This window comes from Mauremys reevesii, linkage group 2, assembly GCF_016161935.1.
Source record: "Mauremys reevesii isolate NIE-2019 linkage group 2, ASM1616193v1, whole genome shotgun sequence".
Taxonomy (NCBI): domain Eukaryota; kingdom Metazoa; phylum Chordata; order Testudines; family Geoemydidae; genus Mauremys; species Mauremys reevesii.
Genome location: NC_052624.1, coordinates 237,328,375 through 237,348,653, shown reverse-complemented (window position 1 = coordinate 237,348,653; position 20,279 = coordinate 237,328,375). Strand labels below are relative to the sequence as shown.

The window sequence follows — 20,279 nt, the reverse complement described above, 5'->3', positions numbered from 1 at the left end:
CCCAAATGTTCACATCACTAAAGAAAACATTCTTTAGACTCCTTGTAATCTTTCCAAAAGTGCAGTAATTCTACATGCTTCATAGCTTCACGGTCTATTTAAAAACATTTTAAAATGCATTGGAGACATTCTTTGCAGAAAGTGAGTGTAGCACTAGATACTTCCATGAATGTAGCTGTTTTTTTGTTTTTGTTTTTTAAATAGCTCAAGTCCCTTAGTTGCCTACTGCCTATTTCTTTGGTAATTGCTTCCCAACAGAAACATTCAAAGCAGTGCTATTTAAAAAAAAAAGTCTCTCACTTTGCAGAAGTGTTTACAAGATTCCATGTGGCTTCCTCTTGGCAAGAAGTTCATTTGCTGTTGACACGTAACTAAGCATCAAGATGGTTATACGTCCTGTTGGGTCTACAATATTTTATTTTTCTCTTTAATGTTCTCTCTTCTCACACATTTAACTAAGAAGCTTTAAGTCACTTGTACTTTTTTTTTCTGATGTGCAATTTGTAAGTGTGGATCTTTGCCATGTTTATTATTTCTTCCTTCCCAGTTCTGCAGTGAGACATTTAAAGCTTGTTCAGCCAATATGGTGGGTTCCACATTCTGACAGATGGCTAACTCCAAGCTGGTGTTACTTTCACACACACTCTTGTTTGTTGGAGTCCAGTGTTCTGTTGGTTATTTTTAAATAAGGCATGAGAGAGACTTGCTGAACTGTTCACTTTGCTGTTTTAAGATTTCCAATATTTAATTCTAATTGAATGTATAAATTAATGTAATTTATGTAAATTTTTGTATGGCTAATCTCTAATGAGGATGATAGCCATGACCTTTCTAAAATCTTGGGTTTATATTTCTGAAAGTTCCAGCCGTATGGAGCTCCTGAGCTCTACGGGTAAGAGAGGGAAGCTGAATTCCAAAGAAACAAAAGCAAAGCTTTGTGAATTGTAAATAAAGTGCACCAGTTTATCTCCAGATAGCCCAAAACAAAAGTTCTAAAAACTGTTCCATTCATCTCAATGGGGTATCAGCTTTAGCAGTTTAAGGCACCCCAGTCCTGCATGAAGCTTTGTGTGGGCGGACCCATACATATGAGCTTCCACTAATGGTATGGGTGCAGGGTCTGGCTGTGTGAATCTCAGTGCATGTTGGTGCCAAAATATCGCTCTCACTAGCTACTTCACTACTGATAACTTCAGCCAATCTATCCAGCTACCCTGTTTATCCCAAACTATCTGCCACCATTTCAGATGCTAGAAGCTCCGCCTTCTGCTTCACCAGCTGCCAAAACCATCAACTTCCTTCATCACAACTTCTACAATACATATGATACATCTGATAATATGTTTCCACTCTGAAAACTAAAAATGGAGGGGCTGCAATAATTAATTGCATTGAATATCACATTAAATAATAAAAGGACTACTTCACTGATTGTGTTATTCATTTTCATATTTAATTCCATAAAAACTGCAATTTTTAAATTTACCTGAAGCTGCCACAGAACATCCAGACTGCTGTGCTGGAATCCTGCAGAATCCAGAAGCCTCTGATTGCAGCATTTAGGTCAAGTTTGCCGCAGAATACAAAGGTTCTTGGCTACTATTACAGTGCCCTGGCTTGGCACTGGACCCTATGTAAATACATACTAATAACTGCATATTTGTACTCTTCGATTTAAGTCAGAATTACTGTTATGTTACATTTTTAATTTGCTGGGGTGATTTATGTAGTCCTAAGATGAGTAGGAAATGGTTTTCCTGTCCTGTGAAAATGTTTGAGATTTCTAAAAAATTTCCCATCCCACATCATGACAAAATCAACATCTTTCAGTTTGTTTTGAGAAATGAGAGAGACTTCCCCTTCCCCCACCCCCAGTAGCCAGGTGTGTACAGTAGTCATCTGGTGTGTGGGAAACCCAGGCTCAAGTCCTTGCTCTGCCTGATTCTGAGGAGGGACGTAAACCTGTATTTTCTCCATCATGGGGGGAGGGGTGCCCGAACCACTGGGCTATTGGCTATTCTGGGTCCATGCTCTCATTTTGACCAGAGATTCCTCTCTTGACCTGACAAATCTTCCCCAAAAAAGTTTTTTTGAAACCGATACATTCCTGCAAAATGTTTTGGCAGATGAACTGCCATTTTTTGATGAAAAAGCAGTTTTTCTGTAAAAGTCCCAACCAGATGTCATCCTAAGCAAAGCTCTCTGGTACAAGTTATTGCTACCCCTGTTCTGTTGTGTGAGGATTCAGGTACTGGAAGGATGATTTTCCTGTGTCTGCCTTTTGACATAAGACATCCTTGTCCAACTTCCATAGTACCTTTGAATGGCTTAGTGAGTTCACTGTTACATATTACTTGGCATGTCATATTTTAATAGAAACTCTGAATGATGTTCATACATTTCTGAGGGACTTCAGAGTATAGCAACTTCCATAAAACTGTTCTATGCATTGTATCAAGGGCATTTTGGAAATATATAAAATTCATATAAAGCTGTGATTGCCATTCAGTTGATGATACATATGGTCTCTATTTGATCTATACATTATTTCTCCTATCTGAACACTGCCTATTTTTGTCATAACCTCGAATCTACTCCTTTCCGTATTCTATATAGAAGTACACATGTAAATTCCTTACCTGAGATAGACAGCAATTGAATGTCCCTCCAGGTTTTATGCTGACTGAACTTTCCTTTCTTTTTCAGCTTCACTATATAGTAGAACCTCAGAGTTATGAACACCTCGGGAATGGAGGTTGTTCGTAACTCTGAAAAGTTCGTAACTCTTAACAAAACATTATGGTTGCTCTTTCAAAAGCTTACAGCTGAACAACTTTGAAACTTTACTATATAAAAGAAAAATGCTGCTTTTGACCAATTTAATTTAAATGAAACAAGCACAGGAACAGTTTTCTTACCTTGTCAAATCTTTTTTTTTTTTAATTTCCCCTTTTTTTAGTACTGTACTGTAATTTTTTATTTTATTTTATTTTATTTTATTTTATTTTTTGTCTCTGCTGCTGCCTGATTGTTTACTTCTGGTTCCAAATGAAGTGTGCGGTTGACTGGTCAGTTCGTAACTCTGGTGTTCATAACCCTGAGGTTCTATTGTATGATACATCTTTCTCACTTGTTTGGTATTTTTTCTTCTTCCCATATCTTTTTGTAAGAGGCCTATCAAAATGTCTGCAGTGTTCTTCAAGTCTGCCTTAAACTCCATTGGAATGATATCTGGACTTGGTGCCTTTCCACTTTTTAACCAGTTGTCTGCCCTCTCTACTTCTACTGTTATGATAGATCCTAGTTCGACATCTAGATCATCTCCTTCCTCTGTATCTGGGGGATTAGCTACTGTCTCACCATTCAGCGGACTTAAGTCTGTTTGACCCAACTGTCTGTTCAGTTAGTTACTGTGGATTTACGTGGGTGTAAGCCAGGGGTCGGCAACCTTTCAGAAGTGGTGTGCCGAGTCTTCATTTATTCACTCTGATTTAAGGTTTCACATGCCAGTCATACATTTTAATGTTTTTAGAAGGTCTCTTTCTGTAAGTCTATAATATATAACTAAACTATTGTTGTATGTAAAGCAAATAAGGTTTTTAAAATGTTTAAGATGCTTCATTTAAAATTAAATTAAAATGCAGAGCCCCCTGGACCGGTGGCCAGGACCCTGGCAGTGTGAATGCCACTGAAAATCAGCTTGTGTGCCACCTTCGGCACACGTGCCATAGGTTGCCTACCCCTGGTGTAAGCAAAAGCAGCATTTAAAGCAGTAAATGTGTTACAGATAGAGTGTCGGTAACAGTTTTCATAAACATCTGAACCACACTTTATACCATCTTTAGTGAGCGTCAAACCATGTGCAGCTGAAACTATTTTCCAATAATTTTTAGAAAGCATTTCCTAGCATAGTCTCTTGTGGTACAGACAAGGCATTAATGTACTGTTGCTTTGGCATACATAGGAGATTTATGTTGTTTTGATTCAGTGATGAATCAGGCAGGAGCTATCCGATGGTGTGAGTGGTATTGTTAACACATTAGTTAGTAGGAGAGCTGAAAGCTGTGAGCTGGAACAGCTGGGAGAGGAAATGAAGAGAGATGCAACTGAAATAAAGAGGTAGACAGCTTGAAGGAGAAATATAGACAGAGAAGCACTGAGTGCAAGACAGCCAAGGAGTGTTGGTAGGGTGGCCAGGTGGCCAATTTTCGACTGGAAAATCTGGTCGAAAAGGGGACCTGACAGGGAAAGAGGCAGGACAAGAGTGGGGTCTTGGGGGGGAAAGAGGCAGGGTGGGGAAGTTCTGGCACTCCTGCTAGAGTGTCCGGTTTTTCAATATTACAAAGTTGGTAACCTTAAATGTAGGTTGCTCTTAGAGGTACTTATAAAATCATAAGGCTTGTCTGATCCTAAGTGTGTTTTGTTTGTTGTATTGTATTATAGTGGAGAATTATAAGTGTAGACGTTCTTGTCTGGACTTAACATTTCTTCAGTAGCTGAAGCTACTCCATGCTTGATAGTGATGGAGCAAGAATATGAAGATGATATATTTTGTGTACTCTACTTAATTAATTCAAAAATAAAAGTCAGAAGGGGAGAAAGCCAATACTGTGTCTAATATCAGGATCCCTGAAATGCTTTGGAAAGAGCCTTTTCCTATAAATGTTGCAAACATTTTTGCATGATTAGGCCAGCTCTTCTTCATCTGCCCAGTTGGTATAAAAATAAAATGTTTTCATTGTATCAGGCACACACATCTCCCCGATTGTAAATGTAACTGCAGTTTTCTGCCCGGATTCCCCCAGTACCAGTAAGTGATCATATTTGAAGGGAAGTTAAGATTTTCTTCTTCATCACAAAACAATCACTGATTTATCAGAGACAACGGTCAGAGCCTGTTAGGGAAAGCTCACAGCTGTCTGCAGCTGTTCTAGTATATTTCTCTCAGAAGGGCCCAATGTATATTGAAAAGGAATTAAAACTTAAATGAAATACATTAACAACTGTTGGGAGAGAAACCAGCATGAAGAAGAATTTTGAATGCAACAAAACTATTTATGTAAATCTGCCAGAGTTATACTAAATGACAGCTATAACAACTGACAGTAGTCTTTGTTCCTTTTTGTTTATGTTGAGTTTACTGGTGCACTGGAAATAAGAAACTGCTTTCTTGCATCCTGTACTGGCATGGTTATAAGACTTCAAAAACTCTTCATGGCTCAATTGGTTGGACTCAGAATAGGGCTTCCACCATCAACATTCTAGCCATCTTCCCTCCCTCCTGGTCCTGCCTCAAGCCAAAATTGTGGGTGGGAAATAGGAGTCTGCTTCTGAAAACCAGAGTGTTTTTGTTTTAAATTGTGTCTCAGTACTTTAAAGGTGAACTGAAAATGTTTTTTTCCCAACCCTTGCCCATATATCTGTCATGTCCCCCTACATAGAAGTTTATTTCCACCCCACAGTTCTAAATTTTTGGAATTCGCACTGTGGCTCCTAGTCATAACTCCCAATGAAGTTAGTGGGAGTTTGTACAGATAATGACCAAGAACTGCAGAGGTTGGCCAAGTATCCAAATGCGTGCAAATTTTATCTCTGGAGATCTGCAAATTCAAATCCCTCTGGAGACAGAAATTCATGGTCCCTGCCAACACAGTGTTATTTGCTATCTCTCAGTTTTAGAGTTTTATACTAACATCCATCACTGTGGTGTCTGAGCATCTCTCAGGTTAATAAATCAGCACAAGTTAATGAATTAATATTCTTTATCACATTGTCCAGTGTTTTGTTTTATGAAATAAGATTATTATTTTTAACAATAATCTGTAATCAGGTAGTTTAAGACAACTTTTACTAGCAACCTGGCTGTACAAGCAAGCATTCCGCGGTAAAGCTAGAAAAAAAAATTAGAGATGGAAAAGATCTACTAGGTAACATAGTTAATTCCCCTGTCAATGCGGGATTCTCCCCCAGAGTACATTCTCCAGTGGTTTGTCCGGTCCCCTTTGCTTTGTGCCATTTAAAAGGCCATCCTATACATATGGAGTCGTATTCCTGTTCTAAAACATCCCAGATGTTCCAGTGACCATGTAGGAAGGTGATTGAGTATGGTCACCACCCGCCAGGCAGGCTTGCTTTCAGTCCTTCAGATGAAGTGAATCACAGAGGGAAAAGTGTAGCTTGTAATGACATACAAACAGCGGGTAGCTGGAGAATTCATCCACTGAAATGAAGGGGATTGGATAGATGAAAGCTTCTCTGTGGCAGTCTGTTTCAGATTTGGTTTGGTTTGCTGTATCTATTGCGCTGAAATTACTATAGAGGCTTAACTGATTACCATACAGAGCCCCCATCTTACGTGGCTGGTTTTTTTATGTCAAAGGTTGATACAGGGGAGTGGCAGTGAATTTCAGGCCTCTGCCTCTCTATAGGAATCCCCAAATTCCTGATATGCTTTTCAAGATGGATTTTTTTGAAACCCAGTTTAGGTAACAGTTTTATTGGCAGAAGCCAGCCTATGTGATTGGGGGATAACTTTTAAAAATAAAAACAGTTTTTAAAGCACTTCTTTGAGGCTCTTTTTGGCAACTATAACAAAAATTTGCTCTGTCCACATTAACTGCCACTTGCTGGTAAACAATTCCACAAAAAAGTTGATCTTGAAAACCATTTCAAGTTTGGGGATTTTTGGAGCGTGTATGGAACCTCACACTGTCCTGTCAAAACCTGCACTGGACAGGTATGACTCTTCCAAGTATAGTTAAAATTGCTACACTCTCATTAACAAAAATCTGGGTCAAAGGATCTTCTCATGTATTCCAGCAGCTCTCACCTACTGAAACAGTAACTGTAATATTATAGATGCTCCACGTTTGAAACTACTACACCTCTACCTCAATATAACGCTGTCCTCGGGAGCCAAAAAATGTTACATATTATAAGTGAAACTGCATTATATCGACCTTGCTTTGATCCACCAGAGTGCGCAGCCCCTCCCTCCCCGAGCGCTGCTTTACCACATTATAGCCGAATTCGTGTTCTATCAGGTCGCATTATATCGAGGTGGAGGTGTATTATTTTATAAATGTAGTTGTAAGATAGCATTTTGCAAGAATGGTTTAAAATTAGATTCAGTGGGTATAGGAGCCTGTCTCATGGATTGTTTCATTCTCCATATCCAGGAAAGACTGCTTATTAACAAAATATACAAAAAAAAGCTTCAGTTTGCTTCAGTTCCCCCTAAGCTATTTTTTCCCCTTGCAAATCCCTGATTTTCCTAGCAATATTGGGTGGCAATTTTTAACAGACCTATGCCTGTCCAGATTCAGCACTTAAATGTGCTGTAAACAGTTTATACAAAGAAACAAACTCATTTGTTATATAATTGGTATATTTTCTTGTTCAAGTACTATTAAATTCTAATAATTACTGCTTACATAATGTGAGCGGCTGAGTTCCAGTGTTTTGTGTGTGACATTTTTGCTGACTACCAGTGATATGGCCTCTGTGCTGCACCAGTCTTGGTAATAGAGCAACTACAATAAAAATTGGTCTGTCAGGATCAGGATTCAGAATGGCAAGCCAGCAATTAGAGGCATGATGCAGAACAATCGAAACTGAGTGACAGAGTAGTGACACAGGTGATTGATGAGTGAAAAGGAGCAGTCAAAATTCCAGGGTTCCTTTTCCTGCAACTACTAAGGTAAGTCTTATCATGGAATGACAGGAAAATATTAATCTCATCTCCTTATGACATTTGTCATTCTAAAAATTAAATACCTAGTTACACCTTTTCTGGTGGATATTTTACCAGATACTAGTATATCAATTCCATTTCCAAATTCTTCTGTTCACTAGTATTGGCATATTCTTTCTAGCTCACTTTAATCAGATGTGTCATTTTAAAAAAAGCATGATTCGCTTGTGCTTTTATAGCTTGGCAATTTGATTTGGATAATCAGATCTGGTCCATATTTCCAACTAATTCAATAGAGTTTCTTCTGGTTAGCCATGACAATATGAGAAAATGGATAGCTTTGCAATATTTTAAGCCATATCTAAATACATTTGAATGTCACGAGTCCAGAGAGAGATTTGATTTGAAATCTAATTAAGGAGTGGAAAACAACATAAAAAAGCCCTACTCTGTCAAGACCTTCATCCTGTTAAATGAAACAGAGTACAGCACTCTTAAAATGATACAGCTGACTGAAGAAGGCCATAGGGGCCTGTAAATATAAGACATCCTATGTTTGTGAAGACTGATTTCATTCTTCAATTTTTGATGCATTTTTTTTTATTTATAAAAATTAGCAAGCTGAAGTTGAGGGTAGATGGTACCAAAAAAATCAAGGGAACAGCAAACAGATTTGAAAAGGGCTATCGGAAACATACTGACTAGCAGAGATACTCTCATCTATTGTGACTATATTTGTAAAATGACATCAGGAGTTCTAAATATCTGATGCTTAATGTGCTTCTAGTTCATAATTACAATAATGTAAATCTGCATGCACTATAACTTTACATTACCAATGGGCAGTTCAGAAAATATCTATAGCCTTGTAATGCAGGAAGTCAGGATACTACACTCTGGGTCTGTTACATTACAGACACTATCATACCAACATAGCTAGGTTGGCATAGTATTTTCACAACCCTGACTTTCTCGATATGAAAACACACCTTTTAGTAGTAAAGACATAGTCATAGGGTATGTCATTAGTAGACTTTCCTACCTCAAGTTAATTGATTGCCAGTTAACTCAATGTGCATAACAGGTTTGTTAGTGTAGGACCCTCCCACACAAACTGTGGAGCCTGTAATAAATGCAGACTGTGTCCACACTAGCCCTAAGGCACATGTCAAGATTCTTGAGTTAATTGGCAATCAATTCTCTCAAAGTAGGGAAGTCTAGAAGAGAAGACAAGCCCCTATTTTCATGGTTAAAATAGCCCTTTGCTTCCCAGAACTCTTCATGTCTTTCACACACTTAACCAACCAGCCAGACTATCATCTACAGTGCCCTCTCCACAGGTGTGCCTCCCAGCCCAGGTAGACAAACATGGGCTAGCTCTGCTTGCATGCTAAAAATAACAGTGTGAACATTGTAGCATGGATGGTGGCATGAGCTCAGACCCAGGGAGATTTAGTTAGATTTTTGTAAAGGTTTACTTTGATTTGACATCTGTATTTCAGTTGCTCATAAAAGTTCAGCACATTCCACATCTTTCAATATTTTATGTCAAGAAGAAATTCTAAAGTTTACACGTTATTCTGGATGTTGTATAATATATCTCTTTACCTATGCATATGTAAGTAAAGTGTGTAGAAGAGAAAAGGAGTATATTGCATTTTTCATAAGATTTGATCAAATACAATTTCCCTACTAGTAGAATATTGAAAATTCTAATAACTACACTGGTAATTCCAAAGATTTGTAATTTGTTCCTGTGATTACTTTTCCTAACGTGGGACAAACCTTCTTTGACATTTTTAAAAACGAACATAGCTTAAAGGTATTCCTTTTAACTTCCAATCTGTAGTTCCACAGTCATTCTTGCATTCAGTGCCAGAGCTCTTTTCTCGCCATCCAAACTGCCCTAAGCAATGTCTCTTTTTCTCTGGATGTTATGCTCTTTTAAATATTCTTCTTTAGTTCTTAGTGTTCATGTAAAGAATGTATGTAAGAAATTCACTGGTGTAAATCCAGAGACATTGAAGTTAATGAAGTTCTTTGGCTTTGCATTGCTGTAACTGAAATCAGAATATTATGCACACCATTTAATACGACTGAAAAGCATTTTCCATGCCTCTGGAAGTTAATATAAGTTTCATACTGTATTAGGGAATAATGGCCTCATCTTTATGTGCCAGAGGAGATGCTGTAAAAGCAGTTACCAAGGCATAAGAAGATTCAGAATAGTTCAGGGTCACACAAACTCAGAGGAAAAAAGAATGTGATAAATTTTATTAATGGTAGCTCTTAATCTCTATATATTATTTAGCAATACAAATCTATCTGGGAAATACAATTTGGGTAAGTTGCCCTGAGTTTTTGTTGTGAGGTACTAAATTCCCCATAGAAGTATCTCTGCCACATTGCACTAGGTCAGTGGTTCCCAAACTTTAACAACCTGTGAACCCCTTTCACTAAAATGTCAAATCTCGTGAACCCCCTTCTAAAAATGAATATTTCCAGGGATTTTCTCCTTTACCTGCATATAAATTATAAAAGCAGTGATCTTGGAAATATAAAATTTGTTTTGATGACATGCTTATTACATACTATATATTATTATTATTATTTATCATTACAGTATTTTTATTACATTATGAAAATGGCAATACTCTTCCAAGATCTCACTTTCGTAGCTTGTATCACTTTCAATGAGCCTGATATAAGACAAGGCTGCTATGTTTCATCAAGGAGTATCAGATGTGAAACCAGCATGAAGGCATTTAAGAAGCCAACTTAAAGAGTTCCTTCTACACAAGCATTCAGGTCTTGAGCTGTCCAGGCAAGCAATGCACATTACAACAAAGCTTAAACTTGTTCTTCTTCATAATTTTAAAAACTATACTAGCTGCCCATTTAATTTTAAAAACTGCAAAAAATATCCACCTCCCTTTCAATTTCTTATAAGGAGTCTTGAAGTTTAAATCTCCTCAGTGTGATAGATATGCTTGCTTTGATCTGCTTAGCTCTTGGAAGTCCAGGGGCTCTGGGCTGCTGGTGCCTGGGGTCTGGGTCCCTAGGGACAGCTCTGTCCGCCATTAGGGAATTTTTTCCTGAGAACCCCCTGTAACATTTCACGAACCCCAGTTTGGGAACCACTGCACTAGGTGCACCTAGGTGCATGAGTTTTTGTTTAAAAATCTGGTAGTACAGAATAAAGGTAAAAATACCACTGAACTGGGATGAGATTGCGCAGAAGACATTCCCAGATATCCACAACTATCTTCTAGGTTGCATGGGAAAGACTTTGAGCTCCTGGTGACTGCCATTTAATGATGCCATTCTTGAAAATACCACCTCCAACCCACGGTATTTAATGAATGACATCTCAGTCTGTGGATGCTGCACTGCCATTCCCAGATGTTACACACTCAGGAGAAAAATGTTATGAGAATTAATGGAAAATAATAATGACGCCCACCATTTTCAGATGTAGTACAGGTTTAAAAGAGAGGAGGGGAAATAAAGTTGGCCTACAGTACGACACTCTTGCTGGCCTATTCTTAGGCCCAGTCTATACTTAAAAGTTAGGCTTACATATCTGTGTCAGTCAGGGATGTGAAAAACATTTACCCCAATCAACATAGCTATGTCGACTAACCCCCAGTGTAGATGCAACTATGTCAATGGAAGAATATTTCCATCAATGTAGCTATCCTTGCTCATGGCGGTGGTGTTCCTACACTGACAGGAAAACCTTTTCCATTGTTGTATGCTGCATCTGTACTGCAGGGTTATGCCGGCATAGCTATGGCAACTTCGCTATGCTGGTATGGTCGCCCTTCGTTGAATTGATTCTATTTGGTTCTAGCAACAAATGTGTCTCAATGTATGTAAGATTTAGGTATTGTTTTCCCTTGCTATTTGTAAAGTTGTTCATGAGCTCTGGCCTCCTGGCATTTCTTTAGTTTGAGACATTTTCTTGCTTTCAGAGAAGGAAAAAAAAACCACTGAAGCAGTTTTTTAAATGTATAAAAGTATATAGATTTTCAAATCAGTTATACAACTCTGTAGGGAAAAAACAGGTCAGATTTGAGGTCCATCAACCCTGACACTGCCCCTTTAAGCTAAATTGTATTTTCCTCTGGAATATTTTTTATACATTTCAGATATTATGTCAAAGAAATTTTACACTTAAAATTCAACCAGGTTAACATCATTAGATTTCTGTTTCCTAAATCAAGGTTAAAAACAGAATCAAGGCACCACTTGGAATACTTGTGTGTAATGTTAATAAGGGGAGTGTTGTGGTTGTTTTGTGGCAGTGCTTGGAGGTCTCAAGCAGCATATTGGTCCCATTGTGCCAGGTGCTGGTAGATAAGGTCTTTGCTCCAAAATGCTTGTAGTAGAGACTAGGACAAGTGTTTTGATTATTTTCTGATTTACCTCTGGATAAACTTAACTACCCTTCAGAACAGGGGTTTTCACCAATTCCAAGGCCAGAACGGACCATTGTGATGATCCAGTCTGATCTTCTGTATATACAGGCCAGAGAACTTTCCCCAAATAGTTCCGAGAACACGTGTTTTAGAAAAACAACTAGTCTTGATTTAAAAATAGTCAGAGATGGAGAATCCACCGCAACCCTTGGTAAATTTGTTCCAAAAGTTAAATATCACCGTTAAAAATGTATGCCTTATTTCCAGTCTGAATGTATCTAGTTTCAACTCCTAGCCATTGGGTCGTATTATACCTTTCCCTGCTAAATTGAAGAGCCCATTATCAAATATTTGTTCCCCAAGTAGGTATTTACAGACTGTAATCAAGTCATCTTTTAGCCTTCTCTTTGTTAAGCTATAAATAAAAAATGTGGGCTGGTCATTTGGGACAGTCCTGTTCTATTATGCCCTTAAAAAAATGCTTGTGCATTAAGGGACAAGTTCTTACTTAGCTTCTGTGCACTTTCCACTAACACTACACTCCCACCAAAGTTTCCTGAGTGAGGATGTTAGGATTTGGCCTAATTCAAATTACTCCCGATGCACTGTTTTGTTTTGTTTTTTAAGTTAAGAAATACCCCTTACTTCTACAAACTAATCTTCTAAATTCAATTGCAAGCACCTAATATTATTTGTTCATAGAAACCTGCACCCATTCTTTCTTTAAAATAACTTTTTAATGTAGTGCCAAGGTCCCATAATGACAGCCCTGGAGAATGAGGTATTTTATCCACAGAAGTGACCAAAGCAACAGGTGCCAACTTATTAGAAGTTAATAAATAGGTATAGCTTGAACTTCAGCAGTATAAGTGTCCCATATTGCGCTGTCAATGAGCATCTATGCTGACCTGGCAGGACCTATTCTGGACAGGTGGAAGGGCCCCTGCCAGCAAATTGCTAAATAATACTGATTGCAATGGGAAATTATTGTAATGTTACCATAGTTCATCTGGGAACTGGAACACGTCCACAATCGTGGTCCATCCTGGCTAAATGGTCCCTGAATGTTATTACTGGCAATCAGCTTTAAGAAACAGTATTGTTTCCTCCTGCTACATATAAAGCAGTGGTTTTCAAACTGGGGTATGTGTACCCCTAGCTCTTGTCAGGGGTACACAAGAAAAATCCTGTAATGGCAGACAACACATCATGTTATCCTTTACTGACCCTTTTCCCCCCTGTTTTTATAGGTATATTCTGACCCTATCTCAGATATGGGTATGCAGTAGGCTACATTATTTGGAAAGGGGTAATCAGCCTAAAAAGGTTGTAAACCACTGATATAAAGTTAACTTTGGATATTTAAAAATCTTCCAGTTAAATTAACCTTAAACAATATCAAAGTCATGTGTTCCACATATGGGAATACCCCAAATCCTTGTCAGGTTGGCTCAAAACACGGAAGTCAATGGGAGTTTTGCCATTGACTTAGTGTTAGTGGATCAAGGATTTTACCCCTGGTTACTTCACTTGGCCTTCCCAACTCAGAACTGCTCCAAGCGAGGTCTGAACTGTACTGTGCCTGAGGCTGAGGCTGTGATTTTGCAAAGAACTATGCACATGAGTTCAGTAAGACTATTCATGTGCTGAACTTTAAAGCACATACATAAATCTTTGCAGGATCAGTGCCTGATTTTTGTTCCAGTTGAAAGGAGAAAAAGTAGAAGAACTGTGAAGTTAACTCTGGGTATACACTATGCCCTGCCTTCCAAAATATATTGGTTGAAATTAAGAGCATTTATTAGAGGTAAAAATTTACACAACTGCTTTAAAAAGGGACGGCTGGTATACATCATTCATTGCCAAAAGAGCTTTATGGGGAAGAGTGTAATAAATTTAAGAATCTTATTATCCTCCTCTGCATATTGACAGCTGTAAGCATCTGCTAAGAAAGCCATTCATTGTTGGTAGAATGTTTCTCATAAAGTACTTGTTTTGGAAGGTCATCGACTATCATGCGTTCTGGAAAAATTAAATTGTAATGTCGTTTGGAAAAAGTGAACAGACAGATTTGTTTGGAGGATTTTTGATGTATGACTTCAGACTCTCACAGTATAAACCATAGTATTAATACTCTATTCCAGAAATTAAACCTCAGCAAAAGGAACAGAATTCATAGTTTCAAAACAAATACATAGCAGACCATTTAAAACATACATTGCTATGTCAGTGTGAGATTTCTCTTCCAGATGTTAATCTTTATGACTTGAAACAACCTTTTCTGCCCCTTACATTATATCCCAAATAACTCCTCCCCTATTGCTCTCACAGACACCCACATATCTGAAACAGAAAAAGCATGAGAGTTTTCTTCCTATTATATGTTTCATTTCATCTTTAAATGTAAGGTTTTGTGCATAATGCGCTAAATAATTTTTAATGGAGTTTTGGGCAATCAAAAATGCACCGGTTTTTCCTATCAGTTCTCATCTTAGTTAAACTATCCCAAGGACAGGGTAAAAGTACAGGGTTGTACATTGAGGAGTGTCTTTGTGATACTATTCATTCTCTGTTCTGACAGAGAAGGCATTGTTTGCTCCCTGTAATACGCTTGGCAGCCAAATAAGGTAGAGATCTGTGCTGCGCATACAGAATCAGAAAGTAGCAGAGTGGACAAGAATATCAGAATTCCAAGAACTGGATTAACTAGAAGACGGAATGTTATAATGTGCTGCTAATAGCTTTTCATGGTGTCTTTGGTAGAATAGAAATGGGTTCCTGGATGAAGAAACCTTTTCAGTTGAAGGTAATATTTTCACTTTTATGGTAGCACATTAGTTAATGCTGTTTAATCCATTATTAATTAAAAATGCACACAATAGGAACAGAATAGTTCAGCAGTCTGCAGCATTCTTTGAAAGAATCGGCAGTTTAGAACAAACAGTAGCTTGATAATACTGGGTCTTGCAGAAATTGAGGATTATTTAAGTTCAGACCCGTTCCCCTGTTAGAGCAGCTCCCATTACCATTAACGAGAAATTCTTTATGTGCCCCCATCAGAGGAAGAAAAGACCATTTAGTCTCTCAGCCTTCATTTTATACTCAGCAGCTACTGTATATATGCAGTGTGACTTGAGGATTTTGCTAATAGAGCTGCATTTCTGTATTGCCACTAGATAGGATAAATAGCTCTGCATGTTACCAGATACAGTTCTGTGCCTCAGGTGTTCCCTGTGGTAAAAAACATTCCACACTGTGGTGAAAAATTAACATTTGTTCCACATAGTACCGCAGAAAGAAAAAAACAGCTTGTGTTTATTAAGCAAAATTTCTTATGGCATTTTGTGATTGCAAATTGTGCTAAGCAGTTTTTTATGTAGTAATGCAGATGTATTTCCCCTATATCCTTACCAGTTAAATGGCAATTTTTGTAGCGTTTCTACTTTATTTTTTATTTTTCTACTTCTATAAAAAAATATATTTTGTCTGAGCAGTTACAGGTTTTCTGGTTGTTTTTGTTATTGTCATCCTCTGTGAATGTTTCAGTTGTAAGAGCATTATTGGAAGTGTTCATGCTGCATTAAATAGTCATTTTTGGTTTAATAAATACAGTATGAACATGATTTTCAAAAGTCAGTGACTAATAAATTTGGGTGCCCAACCTGCGATGCCTTCAGAACTGAGCTCCCACCCTCTGAGTCAGGTTCTCTTAAGGTGTCTCAAGCTGGTCATCCAACATCTGGAGAACCTAAAATCACTAGTGACTTTAGAAAATCTTGGACTCTGGTACTTAAACAGAAAAGAAATCAGAAATGAGGAAAGTCTGCTGCTCACAATAGCAAATCTTGTGATATACCTCTCCTTTCTTACTGTATAGCGCAGCACCAACTGTTGCACATCTGGAGGCTTTCATACAGAAAAACATTACCAGTACCATCTGTGTGCCTGGTACCATGTGCCAGTTCCACCCGGAACACTCTACTTTGTGTTCCCATGCTGTTTTAATCTCCAGGGAACCACCATTTCAAATAGCAAACACATCGCTTTGTATGGGAAGTCGTCGAAACATGCGGATAATGACAACAGCAGCCGTTGCCTATCACACTAAACAAAAGGCTGCCAAAAACAGTAGGGATTATTTGCTGACCAGCTAAAGAGTAGGGAACTACAAGCTCACCACCCACAAGTCAATCGCCACACTGGGCCAACACTTAAGGAGTGAACAGAAAATATCATTTGGCCACAGGAGACAGAGATGGTGATAGGATTTCATTTGAAAGTACTGTACCTGAAAATAAATACTGTCGGCAGTACAGGGTCTTACCTTGACGTACACATGTAACTCCTATGAACCTTTATAGAACTAGCGAGGCAGCTATAAGATGGAGTTGGGTCAGAACTAATAGAAAGAGCAAATCTTGAGCTAGCTAGCCTCTTTGCTCCCTGCTAAGAACAGTCATCCCTCTTGGCTGGCCTGCCTGAAGTGGTCCGCCTCCTGCTGCTTCTGGATCCTACCACTTCCTTCATGCTGGGAAAGAGAATAGGCCCAGGGCCTCGGGCATGAGAGGCCAGGGCTGAGGAACTTCTGGCCCAAAGCCTAGAGCAACTCTTGCAGTCAGGCCAGCCAATGAGGGTTTGTGGGCAGAGAGCAGGAGAGAAGAGTTCACAGGTCAGGTTTTGGGGAACTTTGGGGGATTGTGGGGTTCTCTTTATGGGAGAGAGAGGGAGGAAAAGTAGGAGTGGAAATGGGATTCAGAGAAGGAGGATGGGGAGTGGTTAGATTCTCTGAAAGAGTGTATTCATCTGAGAATCCCAGCCAGTGCAGAGTGCTGAGGACAGATACTCTGTTCTTCTAAGTCCTAAGAGCTAAACATTTGATAGTCCATTAAAAGTTCTCAGAATCATAGGGTGGTAAAATTCACTTCTGCTGATGGTGGTAATAGAGTTACACCTGCTCATCCCACTAGTGTATTTAGCCCATCAGGTTTAATCTTGTTAATTTCAATCCTCTACTAACTCACAGGAGCTGATCTAGCAAAAGGAGTTGAGATGCTCAAGGTGCACACAAACACACATGCACTTTGCTTATCATGTTGAGTTGTGTCAGTTCCAACAGCTGGGTTTTAAAGATTGTTGTAGCCCTCACACTATGGAGGCTTTAATATCAAAGAAATAATAACCCCCCACACATGCCTGATAAAGAAACATTTGGAAGCAAGAAGTCTTTTTTTTTTTGTGTGCGATGGGTCCTTTTATCAAATAAGCAGCCCATTAACGGTTTGTCAGTATTGCAGCCCCTGAGTTCTGGGGAGTGCAGGAACGGCTCCCTTTGTGCATTCCTGGAAAGGGGGAGGGTTCACACATCATACCAAAGAAGGATGGGGCGGTCCTACTTTCCCTCTGCATTAGCCTGTAGGTGGGGAAGGACTAAGCTAGATCTCATATTGAACCATTTATAGAACAACATCAATGTTTGAACTCTGCCATTTGTAGAATATCAACAGACAGGAGAAGTCTTTGTTCTTTTGATTAAGGAGACAAATTCCAAAAAGCACCTACTCTGACCTAGGAAGATATTTCAAAGCAATAAAAATATAAATAAATCTGGAACTGCTTGTTAGATAAATGATGGGTCTCACTTGTCATTGACTTCATTGGAAGCAGGATTGTGTGTGTGTGTGTGTGTGTGTGTGTGTGTGTGTGTGTGTTTTCTAGATTAACATTAGGAGTTTGAACCAACAAACAGGAAATTCAGAGTTAGAGCTTGTCTACACACAAGAGGCCCTGAAAGAACTAGATTGGTTTTGTAAAAAGCGACAGAGTCCTGTGGCACCTTATAGACTAACAGAAGTATTGGAGCATGAGCTTTCGTGGGTGAATACCCACTTGGTCAGACGAAAGCTTATGCTCCAATACTTCTGTTAGTCGATAAGGTGCCACAGGACTCTGTCACTTTTTACAGATCCAGACTAAGATGGCTACCCCTGTGATAGATTGGTTTTGATTCCTGCCTTTAGTTATTTCAGTGTAAGTCTATGTGAGGACACTCCTATTTTGGAATAAATTTTCCCTATTTCAGTTTAAACCTTAGGAAGGTAAAAACAACAGCAAAACAATACATCAAAGTAAGGCACTCTTATTCTGAACCTATGAATTACCTGGCTTTGGTTGGTTTAAGGCCAACATTTTACATCACTTATTGTAGGAGTTTCATCTCTTAATAAGGATATTGCTTAATTTGCCAAACAATTATATAGCTGTTATTCACTCAGTTAATAAAAGATGCTGGGACAGACATATGTGCACCAAAATGCCCTATCCACATAAAACTCTTACTTTAAGTTCGTTCGCTGAATGCCAGATTTTTAGTGTATATATGGTAACTATTTCCTCTGCCGTGTATTAGACAAAACAGGCAGAATCAGCTTGAAGTGGAATGCTTTTGGCTTTCACAGTTATATTTTCTATGCTGTACTGGTATTTAGAAACAAAAAGATGGATCTGTGTTTATAACTTACAGGCAGTGCTTGCAATAATATTTTAACCACTATTTCATTTTTCAGCACTCGAGCTTTGTTTCCCCATTGGGAGGACCTGCATGACAACCTCAGTGGACACTGCTGCCAGGTAGGAGACACCCATTGAAAGTAAGATTTGTTTTGTTTGCTTGTTTTGATTTGTTTGTTTTATTTTTTTAATTTTGCACTTCTTGAATTTCCATATGAAATTATTTCACATGGCAACTAGTGTTTTTCAAGTATGAATTACATATACTGTCATTTTATCATCCTGTGCTAACAAACGTGATGAAAATTTAATCGCATTATACGTGGGGTAAGGACATTTTTAAATAGTGTTGTAGATTACAGTATTAAATTTGCAAGCATAATTTTTCCTGCTGGCTTTAAACTCTCTGGGATGGTGCTCATGGGGGAGAGTCATGTCGTATGTTCCTTGTACCTTTTATATAGCAGATCAATGAAATACTTTACTGTATTCTTCATTAAAGGATGGGGTAAAAAAAATGAGAGCCAAGGTTTGCTTTCTGGCTCCCCATGAGAACCACCACTCTTCCTCCCACTACCTTGTTCTTCCTCAGTTTCCCCCATCATGCAAGTTCTCTTTTTCCTAGCTCTGTGCTCATTTCTTCTCCATCTCTTCTTTCCCCACTTCTTAGAGCTTTGTTCTCTTCCTCCTTCTCCTAGTCTTCAGAGTAGCAGTGAGTAAGCTACTCTCTCTGCAAGGCCATCTTTCCCCTTCTTTGGTCCTTCGGTCCTCCCTCACAATGACAGGGAGCTCAGCTCACTACTGCTGCCAGGGAACAGAATTACGGGAAGCTTTGCCTTATTCAGCAGCAGACACGTTTCTCTCTACACCCCTCTGCTGCCATATTGCAGTCTCTGCAGCTGGCGACAAGCGCATGCCGAATAGATGGATTGGACAACACTGCTTTACCCACATAAGTTCTAGGTTCCAGTCTGCCTTTGTTATGAAGCCAGCTGGAGAGGAAACAGGACTCAGAGACCCAGTATACACTGAGAAAATTCACCACAGCAATGTGTTAATGAACACAATATAATTAACACAATGTCAACGTAGTTTTGCCTTTAGTGTGGTCAAGGACTGTCACAGTCAGAAGCATGTTAGCTGGTGATAGTTAACTTTAGAGGTACCTTGTGTGCATGAGGTGCGAAGTCATGTTTAATGCCCTGTTAGTCAAAATGTGTGAGCTGACAAGTTCTCTAGCATAATCCATATCCCCTGCACTAGGAGACACTGCTGCATTCTCCTCTGAGGGTGAAGGGCTTTGAGGATGTATGGAGGGTCGGGGACATGGCCTTGCAACTATGTAAAGCTTAAGGTTCAGTGGGGAAACTCAATTTCATCCCAGCAGGCTTTGAGCATCCATGCATATATCACATTTGGTAGATGTGCAGGTGAACGAGCCTCTGATAGTGTGGCTGATGTGATTAGGTCCTATGATGGTGTTCCCTGAATAGATATGTGGACAGAGTTGGCAACGGGCTTTGTTGCAAGGATAGGTTCCTGGGTTAGTGTTTTTGTTGTGTGGTTGCTAGTGAGTATTTGCTTCAGGTTGGGGGGCTGTCTGTAAGTGAGGACTGGCCTGTCTCCCAAGATCTGTGAGAGTGAGGTATCATCCTTCA

At 38.9% G+C, this 20,279-nt stretch overlaps 1 protein-coding gene across 8 annotated transcripts in view; it reads left to right on the top strand.

Moving 5' to 3' along the window:
* PAG1 (phosphoprotein membrane anchor with glycosphingolipid microdomains 1) overlaps nucleotides 1-20,279 on the top strand; it is a 153,419-nt gene that overhangs the window by 66,857 nt on the left and 66,283 nt on the right. For 3 of the 8 annotated variants that reach the window (XM_039524616.1, XM_039524621.1, XM_039524617.1), the window contains one exon: nucleotides 18,678-18,761. The gene's annotated coding sequence lies outside the window, so the exon portion shown is untranslated. Of the gene's footprint in view, nucleotides 1-7,652; nucleotides 7,700-14,783; nucleotides 14,921-18,677; nucleotides 18,762-20,279 lie in introns of those variants that run through there. The other 5 variants (XM_039524618.1, XM_039524622.1, XM_039524623.1 and 2 more) reach the window with 4 other exon arrangements.